Raw genomic sequence first — 19,159 nt, 5'->3', positions numbered from 1 at the left:
ACTCAGATGCCTCTGATCAAGGTTGGGGAGCAACCTTGGAGGGAACCCAGGCTTCGGGCCTCTGGAGGGATCGGAAACGAGAGGAGTCAATAAATCTTCGGGAACTCAGGGCTGTTAAGGAAGCCCTCAGGTGTTTCTCAGTCCTAGTGCGCAACAGAGTAGTCGCTCTGTTTTGCGACAGTGTAACTCCGTGTCGTATCTGAAGAACTCTGGGGAATTAAGATCAACAGAACTTGATACTATAACACATAGAGTCCTGAGAAGGTGCGAAGAACGGAAAGTGTCTCTTCTGCCCCAACTTGTATCTGGGATTCTCAACATACTGTCTGACTTGTTAACCCTTGAGGGACGGATTGAGCCTCAGTGTGAAGTAAAACAGGTGTGGGGAGGTGGGCGGATTGAGCCTCAGTGTGAAACAGTATTACGCAACACTGATAATGGTAATAATGAGTCGAAACAGAGGTGCCAGTACTTCTATATGCTATAAATTCACTAATGGCAACTTTTATACAGACGTGAGAGTTGGGCCAGTTGCCACAGACGTCTTTTCACAGCCATCAGTAATGCTTGTGACTTCAAGGAGGAAAGTACTGCATCTCTCTCTCACATGAGTCTTTTTGTAAATTTGCTTGTAAATATACGAAAGGGTTGCTGTTGTTTTTTGTTTTTGTCTTTTACGATAGTATGTCGGTTGTAAATGTAATTTTACAAAGAAAATTGCATAGAAATATTAGAAAAAGCGTGTAAAAGTAAAAAAAAAGTTCCTGAATCTTCCTTCTCGTAAATTTACGTGAATATTTTTCAACAAATATGCCAAAAATTTGTTACTGCTTTTATTTCTAATCTGTTTTGATATTGTGTGAGCAGTAATAATAATTTTACAAAATACAATAAATTTATTTATTAGAAAAAACATATATAAGTTGGTAAAATTTATGATTGTCTTGTAAATGAGGCCCCACAAGGGGTTGTAAATAGTCATTTTCAACTTCTTGTGGAAGGTAGGGAAAATTTTTTAGAATTTTTATATTTATACAGTGTAAATGTCCGTGTCATTCTCTTTCCATTTTTTTTGTTTTGTTTTGCCGACCTCAAAGTTTCGTTGGTCTGGGGTGCTGCACATTGATAAATTATGCCGTCCCTTAAGGGTTAAGTCGCTCTCGTCAGGTATTGGAAGTTCCGATGTTCCTTCCTATACGGAAGATCTTCTCAGACAACCGCTTTTTCACCATTATCACCCAAACCCTCCCGTGCTGAACCTAGTTGCAGGTGACTGCCGAGTGAGTAGCTAGACAGACCGGACTCTCTAAAGCTGTGTCTAGACAGCTTTCTTTCAGTTTGAGAAAGTCAACCTGTAAGCTTTACCAGGTCAGCTGGACTATAGAAGTTGGTGTCGTAAGGAAGATCATTCCATCTCTTGACCTTCCCTAGCCAAAATAGCTGATTTTCTTTTATTCCTTCGGAAAGTCAAGGTTCTATCATATTTGGCAATTGCTGGCTACTGCTCAACGTAGTTTCCATCTTCCTGAAAATTTCTAGTAGTAAGATCATCCATGATTTATTACATTCCTTTAAGAGTAAACGTCCTGTCTTGCTGACTCGGGCTCCTCCGTGGGATTTGTCGGAAGTTGTAACGTTAAAACAACTGATTAAGAAGGTGATTTTTTCTTACGGCTTTAACTACAGCGAGAAAGGTGGGTGAGCTTTAGGCAGTTTCTAGGCTGGTTCCCAGGTGGGAAATGATATGTATTTGTCTCTTCTTCCAGAATTCGTGGCGAAGTCGGAGCCAGAGGTTAACCCCCTGCCTTGTTCGTTTAGGGTTCTTCATCGGCAAGAGTTCGTTACCGGTGATCCAGCGGAGATGTCCTTGTGTCCAGTGCGAGTATTAAAAGTCTGTTTATCAAAGGCTGAGAAACTCCGTCCGCGTACACTTCTCGTCTCTCCGTGGAATCCTCCTCATCCACTGTCAAAGAATGCGATTAGTTACTTTCTGAGGGAGATGATTTCCCAGGCTTCTCAGGGTTCTTCTTTGTCGTCTTCAAGCTCTGTATTCCCCCGAGCGCACAGTATTCGGACTTTCGGAATGTGGCCACTTCATCTTCCTTTCTAAGGAATTGTTCAGTGTCTTCTGTTCTGGAGGCAGCTACTTGGAAGTCCTTCTCGATGTTTACTTCCTCTTACTTAAGAGACGTTCAATTCACCTCGTTGGAGGGTTATTCTCGTAGTCCGTGTGTAGCGGCTAACTCTATTATGTAGGGTACATTCATTTAGCTGAGGTGGTATTCTCTTAGTGCGGAGTTTCTTAGGTTAACCAGATAGAGGAATTCCTAAAAGTTTTTAGAATCTTAGACAGCAGTAATAGTATAATGACATGAACTTAGGTTTAGTACGTTTTTAAGTATCTTAGTCTTTGATAATTTCCCTACGAGAGTCCAAGGGGGTTCTCTAGTAGGCTAGGCTCTTTTGTCGGCACAGAGATACTTCTTCACTCGTTGATCGTCGGGCATTATCCGGAGGATCAGCGGCTCGGCACACTGCTTTATTCCCGTACATACATGAGAGGCCCTGAATAGCCACATGGGAGGTTCATCGTACTCCTCCATACATGAGAGGCTCTGAATAGCCACATAGGAGGTTCATCGTACTCCTCCATGCATGAGAGGTTCTGAAGAGCCACATGGGAGGTCAACGGACCGAGACAGTAATGACCTGACTGACGATCAAAGTACTCTCCAGCATGTCTCTTCACCAAAAGTATTGATTGATATGGTGAGTGTATGACTAAACAGATATCCTATGCAGAGCAGATCAGTGAGCTACCATCTCTGTGGTTGTAAAAAGGGGGCGTTCCGCAACCTAGATGGGTCTCCCTCCAGCATGTCTCTTCACAGAAAGCATTGATTGATATGGTGACATACATTTACACATAGTAGGTCGATAATGAGTTCCCTGCTTATTCTCTGTTGACAGGGTCGGGCTGAATTAGATTGATCCCACCTCCATTAAAATTTTGTTAATCGCGCTAATTCAGGTGTTCAGGGAGTGTATTGCAACGTGAAGTTTTCATAATAAAACTAATATTATAATACTTACCTGAACACCTGAATGATTCCCACCGTCCTCCCCACTTCAGTTTTTGATAGTGAGTGACTCAATTAGGGATGTTGGCCTCTGTCGGCCGGTATTTGCAGCAGCGTTGTCAACGGTACCTCAGGTAACTCATTTGACAAGATTTTTCCTGTAGCATTGGTAACGCTGACAGTTAATTACCCACTTTGTGGGTAAAATTATGGGGATATAGTTCGGACTGGGTCAGTGACCAGGGCTAATTCAGGTGTTCAGGTAAGTATTACAATATTAGTTTTATTATGAAAACATCATTTTGCCTAACTTTAGTACCTGAGTTATAAATATGATTGTGTCTGGATGCATTTGAATTCTAGAAGTTAACATCAGTTAAAACCTTGCGGAGAAGCAACAATAGGTTGTTATGATTGATGTTTTTCCACTATGGTTCTACATGCCTAAGATAATTGCAAGTTGCTGTGGCATTGAAAGATTGCTAGTGGTTTATTTCCATGAGGGTTTTGGAAGCAGCAGATTATCAAATATTTTTCAGTCTTTTAGACATCATGGAAAAAGGTCATAGATAATGATGCACACTCGGCAAGGAACGTGAGGATACAATTTTTTTAATCTTCGGACTTATATTGCTAATTAATGCGACATCTGGCAACTTTAGAAGGGGGAGGAGCTTCAGTCTTAATGTGTTTGCTTTTTGCTTGACCACCTATAACTTTCAATCATATTCTACGGTTCTGAAATCATTGATACTTAAATGCAGTAGTAAGATTTACAGTATTCGTTCAAGTTGTAATGGGCACTAAACACTGAACTATGCAGACTTTGATATTTCCAAATATTGGCAGAAACACCTTACTATATAGCTTTTATTGATAGCTTGTCGTTTTGGGAAACTTTTGTATTTTTTTTTAGTGGATTTCCTCACAGTTCCTCCTGTCTGTGAGTTCATTTACAGGTAGCATTTGTTCAGTTAAATTTTTTAATTAGCATAGATGAGCAGTTAACTGCTTATGGTGCTTTTTCTTTGGCTAAGTTACTGTCTTATATACTACTGTATAATATTAGCTTGAATGTTTTATATAGACGTGGTTGTTCTAGATTTTCTGATGTATTGTTTCTTTTGTACCCACAGGTGTGCCATATGTCCTGCTGTGAAATTATCATATTATTGACTTCATCTTCTTGGAGTTGCTCTGATCAAGTGAGTACTACTGCTTCAAGTAATGTATTTGCTATGACTCTACATGCTTTTGGGTTTACTTTCACAGTGCAATGTTCATTAGGTTTTGTTAAGTGGTACAGTATATTGTCTTGTATTTTAAATTTTATTAGATTTTTATGTCGATGTAGTATCTTTGTGGATGAACGCAAACTTAGTAATACAGTGCCTGTTCCAAAGAGTGTCATATCTGCAGAGTGCAGTAACTTCAGGCCAATCTCCATTCTCCCTGTGTTCTCCAAAGTTGCTGAAAAACTTATTTTTAAGCCACTATATAAGTATGTGGAATCTATAGGATTGTTAGCTGATAGTCAGTATGCATACAGGAAGCAGTTAGGTACCTGGCGATGCTCTTTTAGACTTGACATGCCATTTACAAGAACTTTGATAAGGGTTTTGAGTGCAGAATAATTCAAATAGATTTTAGTGCTGCCTTCGATTAAGTAAATGACAAGGCACTTATTTATAAACTTCAGAATCTTGGAATGGGGGAATATGTTTTAAGATTACTTCAGATTTCCTTACAGGTAGGCAGCAGCGAGTTGCCGTGGACGGGATCTTTAGTGAATTAAGACCTATTGTGTCTGGAGTTCCACAGGGCAATGTTCATGGTCCACTGCTATTTTTAGTTTATACAAGTGATATGGTTGTTGGCCTGGAAAACAAGATTGTTCAGTATGCCGATGATGAAACACTTGTAGGTGTAGTAAAGTCTCTACTATGAGAAATGAAGCTGCCCACAGCCTCAATCAGGACACGGACCAGATCAGGGAATGGTTTAGTCGGTTAGGTATGATTAGCAGATCTCGTACAGATTTCCCACCCCATCCTCCCCTCCAGGTTAATGGAACTTTGCTGAATGAGTCTGAAGCTTTAGCTATTCTAGATGTAACTTCTGAATCACATCTAACTTTTAAGAAACATCTAATGAAAGTTTCAGCAAATGCTTCACAAAAGTTAGGTATAGTTCGTAAGGCCTCATATATTTATAACAGTGATAGAACCAACGCAACCTGTTTTAGGTAATTTTTACTTTCTTTACTGGAATACTGTTCCCGGTGTGGATGTCTTCTACTGCCAGAGATTTATGTTTTTCAGATAGAGTGGTTCGTGGTGGTAGGTTCCTATTTCGTAATAGTAGCAGTTATGACTTGGACCATCGACGGATGGTCTCTAGTTTGTCATTTTTTCATAAGTTGTATTTCAACAGAGATCTTTCACATTCACAATTGATCCTTGATCCCCTTTATCTGCCGAGAACAACCAGACTCCCTGAACAGCAGCGCCAATACGCAGTAAATGTGCCTCGCTGTCGAACTAATCAGTTCCAGAGTCCTTCATTCCTCACACTGTTGGACTGTGGAACAGCCTGCCAGAGGATGTTTTGCAATTGGAACTAAAGGAGTTCAAGCGAAAATGCAATGCACTACCACCCTAATAGTATTCTTCTTGTATTTTGATACATTTTTATGTATTCATTTTTTTTCTTTCTTTTTTGATAAGTGGTATCTCTTTTTTTTCTGTTTCCCTTTACATCCTCTTACTTTTTCCTAATGAACACCATATTCTTTGGAAGCTTGAATTTCAAGTCAGTGGCCCCTGTGGACATGTTCCTTATGAATAGGTTTTATATACTGAATAATAATAATGATGATAATAAATGCTTTTATACACTGTTAACTTGTTCATATAGTGCTTATATATGCAGTCGGACAGTCATATTATACTGTAATGTTTTAGACAACTTCATGAACTGACATATTTTCTGGTTATTATTATTTATATTATTATTATTATTATTATTATTATTATTATTATTATTATTATTATTATTATTATTATTATTATTATTATTATTATTGCTAGGTATCTTGACCTTGCTCCCATGGGGGTTGCCGAAAACGTTTTGATCAGTTGTAACAGTAACATTGGTTACAATTGCATTTGATTTTCTGTTAATGAAAATTGGCTGTACACAATCATGTAAACCTAAGGCATCGTTTGTTATTTGGTGTTGAATTCAGTAGTGAGCACAGGAATTGTCACGATGCAGGTGTTAATATTCAGAATAGTAGATCTGATATGGAAATTTTCACTTGAACCTCATTCATTTGTATTTCTTTTATTCTTCGATTTAGCTCCTGTTGATCAGGGAGGTGTCACTTTCATAATTTAGGTCACTGTATGAGAGCTTATTCGTACATCAAACCATTGTCCTCCCATGATGGATATACAAATCGGTACATTGCTTGTATATATTAATCTTAGGTAAGCTAAAGTTTTTTGGCATCTGGAGAAAAAATAGATGGTAACTTAAATAACACAATGCTAACCCCCATTGTATCAAGAAATAGAATGAGACACTTAGAAATTTTAACTGGCTCCATCCAAAGAATACTCTAGTTGTCAATTAAATCGTCAAAAACTCGCCTGAGAAATGCTGTGAAGCAGTTGAATTTTAAGATTGGTGATGAGAAATTTAATGTTTTTTTTTTATATCCCCACCTTTGGATTTAATGTAATTACTACAGCAATTAATGAAAGACAATTAACCAACCCTTATTAAAAACTCATCCAATTCATAGGGCTTTTATGGTTAAATAGATTTAGTTTTATTTCTATTCTTGATACCTGTGAAGTTTGCCTTTTGCTCCAGAAACATTAAAACTTCCCCCAACAACCTAGATGGTTGGGTTACAGATCTGGAGGCGGTTTTTGTATTGCTCTCCAAAAGATGTCTTGTTATACGGTCCCCTAAATTCAGTGCATTTTTTATTTTACATTCTGAAAAGGCATTTGCTTCTAGATGAGTAGAAACAAAATACTGAAAATGCGGATGCAATTTTCAGTAATTACAGATTATCTTTCCTTCTTTCTGGCTCCTCTAGGTATTCTGATAAATTGAGCCTTAAACAGATGTGCAGTATTTTGGTTTCGTTAATATAGGAACTTGCTTCCCGACAGCCAGTATTCATTCTGTATTTGTTTCCCTTGTAGATCTAAGAGGTTGCTTTCATGATAGCCTTGGCATTTAACGAAAGTATAGTCTTGCTGAAATTTAGCTGTATCTTTAATTTACTTTAACAGAAGACCATTTATAGTCTTTGCAACTCAAGTGCAGGAGATTATACAATATCGTACTAAGCCCCTTACATGCTTTGCAAATTGAGTGCCGAGTTTATACAACGTAACACCCTTACCTTCTTAATAAATTAAGTGCAGGAGGTTATATACTTGATTCTCTCTCTCTCTCTCTCTCTCTCTCTCTCTCTCTCTCTCTCTCTCTCTCTCTCTCTCTCTCTCTCTCATTGTTCGAAGGCAGGTTTTTTTATTATTCGCTTATGATACAATTTTTATCATATGTAAGGCATGTATTGTTCATGTTTCTTACCCCTGCCTAGTATAAGATGAAGAATATGTGAGCTTTGGATAAAGAAGCCCCTGAAGGCTGCTGTAGACAGATAACTTGATGTTAACAGTAGAACAAGATAAGCAGGTCTTTAATGGTTTGGACATGTAAAGAGAACTGGAGGGGATTAGTCTATCAAGTATGGAAAACGAAAGTACGATGGCCAGTGGGAAGGCTTAGAAAATCAAGGGTAAGGGACACAGACAAAGACTTGAACTGGATGTTTTGTAAAATATAAGAGTGGGAAAACTCGATACCAGTCCCTTAACCATGTTAAGTGAAAGCCAAACTGTATGAACTCTTAATCAGTGAAGTTTCCGTCAGTTTCCGTGAACATTATATGTATGTGTATACCATGATGTTTAGGTGTAATTTACGTAAACAAAGAATAGGTTATTGCCACTGTTGAAAGTACTTTGTCCTTTACCATGTCGAAAGTACTTTGTCCTTTAACAAACCAAGAAATGTTAGGTTCACCCTTGTCTAAATTGGTACGGCTTGCAACGTAAATTATTTGTCCATAACATTATAGTCGACTGATTGAAGAGACGCGAATGAGAAAGAATTATTTTATGATTCATATTTTTCGCTTTGCGCCCTCTTCATAATTGTGAAAAATGCGAGTAATGAAACTCAGATAAAGATAAAAGGAGAGACTTATTCAGGTTATTGGAGGAATAACGTTAAAGACTTTTAATTTCTTGCCTTCATATAATCTTGAAATTGTTGATGGTTCTGCTTTGACATTTTATCAAAACGGATTTTTATTTTACCGTAATATTAATTAATATGGTCGTTTGATTAGTGTAACCTTGACTGCCTTATTCAAGTGTGTAACCTATAATATCTTTACCTCCGTTATATCGTCAATGTATCTTACCTTATTAAACCCTTCGCAATAATTATTTTTTGTTGGGGGATGGGCATCTTTCGTCCCCTGTTCAGTTTTATACTTGCTTGTGTCCTTTTATAGGTATATTCAGACACACACTGAACAATTTCTTGGTTTTCTCCTATTTCCTTTGTTCATATCCCCCTCGACCCTTTTTCATCCTATCCATGTCTTCTCTTTTACTTCTCGAGTTTTTCTCTCTTATTTTTGTCATCCATATCCCTTGCGTCTCCCCTTTCGCAAATTGTTCCTACCGTTAGAGAATTTCTATTTCTTCCTTATCTCTCTCCTCCCCCTCTTTCTTTCCCCCTTCTCCCTTCTTTCACTAGCGTATCCCCCCCACTTTGGTTATTCCACCCTCCCTAACCCTTACCCACTCCATCACAACATAAGACCCTCCCCCTACACACACACACACACACACACACACACACACTTCTGATCTCAGTTCTCCCTTCTCACTGAGCTCTTGCATATATTTCCTTCCTCTCATCGCCAAGGAGGGACTTTCGTTGTCTTCCACCCCCATACTAGCGCCCCACCCCCACCCCCACACCTTGTCTTCTACCCCCCGGGTACTCTTCCTCCTCTCCGCCACCCCCTACACCTGAGGTCACCTTCCTCTCCTGTTACCCAAGGGGGAAAATATTTTCTAAAACACTTGTTCGTTGGATTTACGTTGGACGGGAAATGTTGGTTGGAGTTGAGCTGGCAGAGTTTGTTTTCAGGTTTATTCTACACTGTAGACAGTATATGTTATATATATGTATATATGTATATATAATATATATATATATATATATATATATATATATATATATATATATATATATATATATATATATATATATATATATATATACATACAAGCTGACCAACACGGCGCTGCCCGGGAAAACTGAATGACAACCGATAAAATCTCTCTCTCTCCCTCTCCCGGCGCTGCTCAGGAAAACTCTGAGTGACAATCTTTGGTGCCAGTGATGTCTTACCCACACAGTATTCCTTTCCAGATAGAAAGTCGTATGTATGCCAAAATGAGGTACGATAAACAAGTAGCATTTATTTAGTTACTAGGCTACGGGTAGAACCAGCCCCATTAAGGAAAGCCCTTCCCACCCCCACCCTCTTTGGTGCCCTTTGGTGCTAGTGATGTCTTACCCCCACAGTACTCTTTTCTAGATAGTAAGTCATATATATACCAAGTTTGTTTGAAATTGCTCAATGTATTTCAGAGTTATGCTGGAACATACACACACACACATACATACGTAAATACATCCATTTTTATAAAAGTAGATATACCCTCTATAGTGCAGTGACCCATAGGGAGGTAGTCCTATCAGTGCACTTCATGCGGTGATCTGTAGGCATTACTTGAGGTTCTTTGCAGCGTCCCTTCGGCCCCTATCTGCAACCCCTTTCTTTCTTTTTTACTGTACCTCCATTCATATTCTCTTACTTCCATCCTACTTTCCGCCCTCTTCTAGTATTGTTTCGTAGTGCATCTGCGAGGCTTTCCTCCTGTTACCCCTTTTAAACCTTTCTACGCTTAATTTTCCCTTGAGCACTGAATGACCGTATAGTTAGTTCCCAGCGCTTGGCCTCTGGCCAAAATTCTATATTCTATTCTACAGTGCAGTGCGAGGCAATAGAGCCCCTGTGAAATCTCGCCCCCAAGTCTTACTATGCTTTCCGTCCCACGAATCTCCAGCCGTCTTCAGCTTCTTGTCTCGTAGGTCTCATCTAGAGAGAGAGAGAGAGAATCGGACACCTACTATTGTGTAGATTGTCATAGATCTCTTTAAATGGAAAACAGTTATATAAATCAAGTAGAAAAATGGGAAACACCTGATTGAAAACCTATAATGAAATCACTAATTTGAAGATAATTAGATGATTATGAACATTAATTTACGTATCGCACATTTTTCATGAATGAGGGGAAATGATCAGACTGTAAGATTGTTTATTGAAATTTTGTAAGATTGTTTATTGAAATTTTTATATAATTGTAAATTATCGTATGTACGTGGTGTGTTAAATATTCACATACACATTATAGTCATGTTGCTTTGTAAGCATTTGCCTGTTCACGCTCTCTTCGGAATGTGTACTACCCCTATTTGAAAGAGAATGACAAGCAAGTTTGTCTCACGGAGAAAGAGAGAGAGAGAGACCTAGACCACGCAGCCGTGTTCCATGTTAAGAAAAAGGGCCTAACGACGCGCGGAAACACAAATACCTATTTTGCATTTGAAAAGGGGGTTGGAGTAAATCGACTACTTCAAGAATATGGAGCAAGAGTGTATTTTCCTCTGTCCCAAGAGGCCCCCTTTTTTTTTATAAGGGTAGACGAGCGGCCTTCGACTTTATATCTTCTGAACTTGTAGGAGGACGGAGTATTTTGTTTACTCCGGCCTCTCTCTCTCTCTCTCTTCCTAATCAGGATGCGCTTGTTTAATTAAACAATTTATATGAGAACTCCTGTACCGTGGAAGTTCCAAATTTCCCCGGGGTTAATTTTGAAAGCCCTCTGCTTTCGCACTACCAAATCAAGGTCTGTGTGGCATTAGTTTTTGTGCCTGGAAAGGTTTTGCAGCTAGTATTTTATTTTGGGAAAGGTTGAGCTGCTGCTATTTTCTCATGGGAAGGATTTTGCTGCTGCTATTTTCTCTTGGGAAAGGCTTAGCTGCTGCTATTTTCTCTTGTGTAAGGTTGACCTGCTGGTATTTTCTCTTGAGAAAGGTTTTGCTGCTTGTATATTCTCTTGGGGAAGGTTTAGCTGCTGGTATTTTCTCTTGTGAAAGGTTTAGCTGCTGGTATTCACTCTTGGGATTTAGTTGCTGGTAATTTCTGTTGTGAAAGGTTTAACTGTACTATTTTCTCCTGGGAAAGGTTTAGCTGCTGGTATTTTCTCATATGAAAGGTTTAGCTGCTGCTATTTTCTTATGGGAAAGGTTTACCTGCTGGTATTTTCTCTTATGAAAGGTTTACCTGCTGCTATTTTTTTCTGGGAAAGGTTTAGCTGCTGGTATTTTTTCTTTGGAAAGGTTTACCTGCTGCTATTTTCTCTTTGGAAAGGTTTACCTGCTGGTATTTTCTCTTTGGAAAGGTTTACCTGCTGCTATTTTCTCCTGGGAAAGGTTTAGCTGCTGGTATTTTCTCTTGGGATTTAGCTGCTGGTAATTTCTGTTGTGAAAGATTTAACTGCTGCTATTTTCTCCTGGGAAAGCTTTAGCTGCTGGTATTTTCTCTTATGAAAGGTTTAGCTGCTGGTATTTACTCTAGGGATTTAGCTGCTGGTAATTTCTGTTGTGAAAGGTTTAACTGCTGCTATTTTCTCCTGGGAAAGGTTTAGCTGCTGGTATTTTCTCATATGAAAGGTTTACCTGCTGCAATTTTCTTATGGGAAAGGTTTAGCTGCTGGTATTTTTTCCTAGGAAAGGTTTACCTGCTGCTAGTTTTTTCTGGGAAAGGTTTAGCTGCTGGTATTTTCTCATATGAAAGGTTTACCTGCTGCTATTTTCTTCTGGGAAAGTTTTAGCTACTGGTATTTTCTGTTGTTAAAGGTTTAGCTGCTGATATTTTCTGTTGTGAAAGGTTTAGCTGCTGCTATTTTCTCCTGGGAAAGGTTTAGCTGTTGGTATTTTCTCTTACGAAAGGTTTAGCTGCTGCTATTTTCTTCTGGGAAAGGTTTAGCTGCTGGTATTTTCTCATGGGAAAGGTTAAGCTGTTGATATTTTCTGTTGTGAGGTGTAGCTGCTGGTATTTCCTCTTGGGAAAAGTTTTGCTGCTGTTATTTTCTCTTGTGAAAGATTGAGCTGCTGGTATTTTCTTCTGGGAAAGGTTGAGCTGTTGGTATTTTCTCTTGGGATTTAGCTGCTGGTAATTTCTGGTGTGAAAGTTTTAGCTACTGGTATTTTCTGTTGTTAAAGGTTTAGCTGCTGCTGTTTTCTTCTGGGAAAGGTTTAGCTGCTGGTATTTTCTCTTGGGAAAAGTTTAGCTGTTAATATTATCTGTTGTGAGGTTTAGCTGCTGGTATTTCCTCTTGTGATAGGTTTAGGTGCTGGTATTTTCTCTTGGGAAAGGTTTAGCTGCTGATATTTTCTGTTGTGAAAGGTTTAGCTACTGGTCTTTTGTGAAGGGTTCAGGTACTGTTATTTTTTTCTTGTGAAAGGTTTAGCTGCGGGTATTTTCTCTTGGGAAAGGTTTAGCAACGTCATTATCAAAGTTTTTACGAACAACGGTTTTTTTTTTTTTCCCAAATATTAATCTTTGAGCCATTGCCTCCCGGGTAGTGAAGTCTCAAAATGTCATATTGAAATGGACCGCAAACGCATACTGATTTAGCGGTGCGTGATGGGCAAAAGCATTTCCAGAATCAAACGGGCTTTATGCTTTTGCATAATAAATTGAATTTGGTAATCTGGATTAACTTTTAACCAGCAGTAAAGAACCGTGCATTTTGTGGATCAGGTTTTTTGTCTTCCGTTGTTTGAAACTAGCAGCTTTGAGAAACATTTGGGTTGCCAGTTTGCGGGCTATTTTGGATTTGGCTTTTTTTTAAAATATATTATGAAAAGCCTTGTAAAAAATTGTTTTAGGATTGACGATAACAAAGGGGAAATTATTTTTTGTGTCTGTGAGACCCAGGGGCTGTACTAAATCCGTAGCTTGTTGTATAGCGATTGTAATATTTCTATACAAATTGAGAGAGAGAGAGAGAGAGAGAGAGAGAGAGAGAGAGAGAGAGAGAGAGAGAGAGAGAGAGAGAGAGAGAGAGAGAGAGAGAGAGAGAGAGAGATTGCTGAGAATGGTTAGTGGTTTGGAAACGAACATCGATTTTTAAAAATGTCACATGTTTATTTGTTCTTTTTATTTGTCAGAATGAAAGTATCACTGACGAAATGTTTTTGCTTTTTAATTTGCCGGGAAGCGACGATAATTTACAAGCAAATGTGCTTTATGAAGTAACAGTTATTTTTAGTTTATCCCAAAAATCCAGAATTATTTATACTCACAAAAATCAACATTATTTGACAGGCGGATGCGGTTCCAACGTGAGAGGAATTTGTCATTTGTGATAGTCGTAGACTACTGGAATCCGTATTCCGCAAGTTCATAGTCATTATTATTATTATTATTATTATTATTATTATTATTATTATTATTATTATTATTATATGTTAAGACATATTATAATAATAATGTGTCTAGACATTTTTTATTTCTCAGAGCCGTAACCTTATTCCCCATTTATATGTATTGCTAACAATTGGATATGCAAAGTGTTCCGAGCAAAACATTTTAAATGCCTGGACAAAGACGAAACCTTCAAAAGATGGAGAAAAAAATTTTTTGAAATTTTTGAAATTTAAGCTGGGACACTTTGAGTGAAACGATGAAGTGTGAGAGAGAGAGAGAGAGAGAGAGAGAGAGAGAGAGAGAGAGAGAGAGAGAGAGAGAGAGAGAGAGAGAGTGAATACAAAGATCTAAAGTGGAGCTGGAAGACAAGCAACAATTCCACTACGAAGTAACAGTTAGATGTGTTGGACAGCAAAATTGAAGAAAGGAGGCGAGAATGGAAGTGAAGTAAAGGTCGAAAAAGTGGGTGCATCTAGGAGTCGAAGGGACACTGCCAGCACCCTTTAGTAATGCCTACAGTGCGGCATGTGAGGTGCACTGCCGACACTACCTTCCTACGGGGGACCAGACACACCCAAAACCAAATTTTTTTTTTTATTTTGAAAAAAGTGAAAAAAGATGAATATATATTAAACAGGCGAACTAAACGTTAATAGGTATCCATGTTTATGTGTTGGCGGGGAGTTGTGTGTGATTAGTCCCAGAATTAGCGTTCCTCGATTAGTTGCCCAGAAAAACTTTTCTGATGAGAAAACTTTCGGTTTCATCGAAAATTGAGCTCTGTTGCAGTGTCACTGTGGCAATTCGCAAAGCGTTTCTCTCTTTAGAGAATCAATTCGAAGGTCACACACGTTATAGCGTCCTTGGAACGTTTCGACGCGTGAAGTGTCTGTTACATTCGCAAACAAACTGCTCTGTGCTGACCGTGAATGGTGTATAAGCATTATAATTATTATATAACTATGCCTCTACCTTGATGAGCTCCTGTAAGATACGCAAGAACACACACACACACACAGACATACACACATATATAATGATGCATACATACATATATACACATGTACTTATATAATTATTATAACAATGCCTCTACATTGATGAGCTCCGTAAGGTACCCAAATACATACATTATATATATATATATATATATATATATATATATATATATATATATATATATATATATATATATATATATATATATATATATATATATATATATATATATATATATATATATATATACACACACACACACACACACATATATATACATACATATACATATACATATGTATAATGCGTGAGTAAAATTCTTCACACTTTTTGATACACTTGTCATTACAAAGTCTCAGATCCAAATGGAAGAATATGTAGAAATTCTGACCTTTGTATATTGACATCACAATTGTAGTAAAATCCTGATCACCAGTTAGATTTTATCCACGGTGGTGAATTATTACTGGATATTGATATTATATTTTTCAGTTGCTGCCTTATTAGGTTACAGTTGTGACCAAATATTGTCACAGTTGTGAAAATATTTAGTTTCAGATTTCATTTTCCCATTTTTTATGCAAAACTTATGATAACGATTAGTTGAGGTTTTTAACTAACCATATTTAACGTAAACAAGAAGGAAGGACTGAAAGTGTGTAGGAAATGAATGCTGGGTTTGCTTCTGATAGCAGATTGCTGTAATTTCTGAATGAGTTGTTGATACAGTCAATTTTGTCTGCTTTTTTAGTTTTCTGTAAAAAAAATTTGTTGAGATGGCTATTTGTCTGTCCGTCCGCACTTTTTCTGTCCGCCCTCAGATCTTAAAAACTAATGAGGCTAGAGGACTCCAAATTGGTATGTTGATCATCCACCCTCCAATCGTTGAATATATTAAATTGCAGCCCTCTACCCTTAGTAGTTTTTATCTTATTTAAGGTTAAAGTTAGCCATGATCGTGCGCCTGCTACCTCTATAGGCCGCTACCGGGCCGTGGCTGAAAGTTTGATGGGCCGTGGCTGAGAGTTTTATACAGCATTATACGCTGTACAGAAAATTCGATTGCGCCGAAGAAACTTCGACTCATTTTTTACTTGTTTCGTTTTTATTTTGTGATGTAGAATTGGCAAGGTTCCGAAACCTTGATTAAAATTTTTTTATTATTGTTACAATTCTGTTTCTCTTTGTTCATATTAAATATCAACGAAAGCCCTTCCTTCGCAGTTATTTCAAATTTCTTTGTTGTTTCTGTAGGATTTCCATATTCACTGGCATTCTGGAATAAGGGGCATGGAAATCTTGTGTAACACTCAAAGCCTATTATTTTGCAAAAGGAGTGTTTATCGAGTTTTTTTTTTTTCTTCGGCCATACCTATAATGGATCGTGTTCATATTTACTGAAAATCTGTTGAAAATGTTACGTTGTCAGTAACTTGTGGTTTTTGGTGTATTGTTAGGAATGTTTATGGTTGAGTCGTATAGAAAATAAGAGTGTTAATAAGAAGGTATATTAGAGGGTGTATGGGACCCCTACACGATACAGTTTTTTGAGTCATTAAGATTGTCTTATACTGTACTATTGAGTTATTCATTTGCCCCTCAGACCGTTCAGTGTTGTGCTCAGTATTTACACTTTTCTCATAGCATCCATAGAAGTAACTTATATATATTGGTTAGGGTTTGTGTTACAGTTGTATAAGCTGAAACGTAAATTGTATTATTAATACCACCCTCAGATTGGACAACTACTATTGAGTCAACTTTAACTTCTAAGATAGCTTCAGTATTGTTGAACAGCCCTTCAACCTTCCCCTAAGACGTTCAGTAGTTTCGACAATACCAGAATATTACTCAGTAATATTTATTGTGTAGGAACACCCTTAGGATCAAGGAGGAGATGGAAACGAAGGAAGTGGAGGATTCATATTGCAAGAGGTATTAGGTCATTTGATATAGGAAACGTGATAGGTTCGGTAAGAGAAATAAAGTGCAGCAGCATAAGTAGGAAACCCGAATTTGTGCCGTGATTTAGGCTTATGTGTTCTTTTCATAATTCATCTTTTATGACTGATATGGTATCTGTCCGGTTATATCTGATGCCTTGATTTCTTAGGAAACTTTAAATAGTAATTACTTTTATTTTTATCAATAGCTTTTCTTAGGACAATTTTTTTCAAGGACAAACGGAATTTAGAAATGGATCTAATCACTGCTTCACTAATTGGGATTTAATGTACGTCTATTAAGGCTTCTTCATAGGGGAGTGAAAGGTTCCCCTCTTGCTTGTGTAATTAAGTATTTCAAGGGTTCATATAAGTGCTGGCCGTAAATACGCTTGAGCGAATAGATGTTGACTTATGATAGTCCCGACAAAGTGTGTGTCAGCAACCTGTGTTTATTAGTGAAATACAGTCTCGGCAAACACTTTGTCCGAACAGTTCATATCAAAGGCCTCTTTGGAAGTGTCTGGGTAAGAGGGAGGTGGGGTGAAACCAGGAGACGAGGAGATGAAAATAAAAAAAAGCGGGGAACAGGATTAATTGGACCAAAGAGATGACGTTTGAGAAAGTTTTAATTAGGGATAGTCATCGGAGAGAAGTGTTAATTTTACCCTTGATGTGAACTTAACCCTTTTTAAATTAGCCTTTTAAATTAGATATATGTTTGCTAGAATAGGATATACGACAATATATGCGCTTCTTCGTTCTTGTTGTGCGTTTATTCATTATTATAGTCATAAAGTTATAATGAAAGACATTGTATAATGATGAAATGGGTACTAATTATTAATATTATTGCTGTTGTCTTTGTTGCTTTTGTTGTAGATTTTGTTATTGTTGTTGCTGTTGCTTTTTATGCATTTGTTGTTAAGAAATGTTACGAGAGTCCTTTGTTAACTTTGATTTTATCTGGTCACATTGACGGTATTCATAATAATTTTTTCCTTTCATTTAGAATTATATTTTTAAATAATGCGTATTTTGGTATATAGGCGAATTGAGTAAAGTCAGATTTTTAGTTTCTCAGAAACTACCCTTTTATATTGTGTATCTACACACATTACACTATATATATAATATATATACATATATATACTGTATATATATGTATATGTATGTATACTGTATATAAATGTATATAACTGTATATATATAGAGCATAACCAGATATTAAGCCACAAATAGCCTTTAATATCCAATTTAATAACTTAACCTATGGGGAATTATAATTGATCAATGTATAAGCCCCATTCATGATTCGAACCTGTCTCCTGGATTAGATAAAGGTAATCCGTCGACTGTTTACTACTGTATCTATGCCAATAGGCACAGGTTCGAACTCAGGTGGGAGCAGATACACTCAGTGATGATAATCACACACACATACACACACACACACACACATACACACATATATATATATATATATATATATATATATATATATATATATATATATATATATATATATATATATATATATATATATGTATATATTCACATATGTGTATATACAGATAGATAGGTAAATAGATAGATTGTTACATACATATATATTTATACATAATATATATATATATATCTATCTATATATATATATATATATATATGATTCGTTAAAGTACGAGAAATACACGGTTAACAGGATAATACAGTGGCCCTTTGCCTCACACGCTTTTAGAGGCGATGACATGCTTTGTATATATTATATATATATATATATATATATATATATATATATATATATATATATATAATATATACAGTATATATGATATATATATGTATCTATGTGTATATACAGTATATGTATATATATGTGTGTGTGTGTATTGGCATTACCTCACACACAAGGACGACATGAAAGGAGAGACCGTGATTTATCCAGCATTGTCGATCATGAATTAGTGCAGCCGGCCTGATGCATGTGTGTACTCCGTAATTGAAATGCAAATATCAGGGCTCCCTTGGATGGCATTGCTGCCCTCCCGACCTAGGTGGGTTTATTAGCGGAAGTCGTATATGAGCGGGATTATGTTTTCAACTAAAACTCCCCTTTATTTTGTTGTTCCACTTTTCGCAGTATTTTTGGTTTTAGTATTTCAGTTGTTCCTAAAAGTAGAAGGTTTTTGTAGTGAGAAGATTTTTTTGAGGGGATTGGTCACGTTTTTAGTTAGTTTTTTTTTTTTTGTAAAAGAAAAAGATTGCATGGTTAGTAGTATACCTATACAGTATTTATAATTATAATTTTATATGCATATATAATTATATGCGTATATAATAGCACAGCTGTATACTGTCATTTATATACATTTCCATAGATCAACACCCGATGAGTTTTAGGTTTCACACATATGATATTCTAAATTAACCCTTTTTTTCCCATTAATTTTTAGGTCAATAAAGGC

The 19,159-nt window shown here is 37.0% G+C and overlaps 1 long non-coding RNA gene across 2 annotated transcripts in view; it reads left to right on the top strand.

The window, feature by feature from the left end:
• Nucleotides 1-19,159, top strand: part of LOC136838762 (uncharacterized) — a 292,827-nt gene that overhangs the window by 5,395 nt on the left and 268,273 nt on the right. For both annotated transcript variants that reach the window (XR_010853105.1, XR_010853106.1), the window contains exon 2: nt 4,217-4,285. This is a non-coding gene — a long non-coding RNA (uncharacterized lncRNA). The remainder of the gene's footprint in view (nt 1-4,216; nt 4,286-19,159) is intronic.

Source organism: Macrobrachium rosenbergii, chromosome 5 (assembly GCF_040412425.1).
Source record: "Macrobrachium rosenbergii isolate ZJJX-2024 chromosome 5, ASM4041242v1, whole genome shotgun sequence".
Classification (NCBI taxonomy): domain Eukaryota; kingdom Metazoa; phylum Arthropoda; class Malacostraca; order Decapoda; family Palaemonidae; genus Macrobrachium; species Macrobrachium rosenbergii.
The sequence above is the reverse complement of the archived record's forward strand: the minus strand, read 5'-3'. Positions and strand labels throughout refer to the sequence as shown.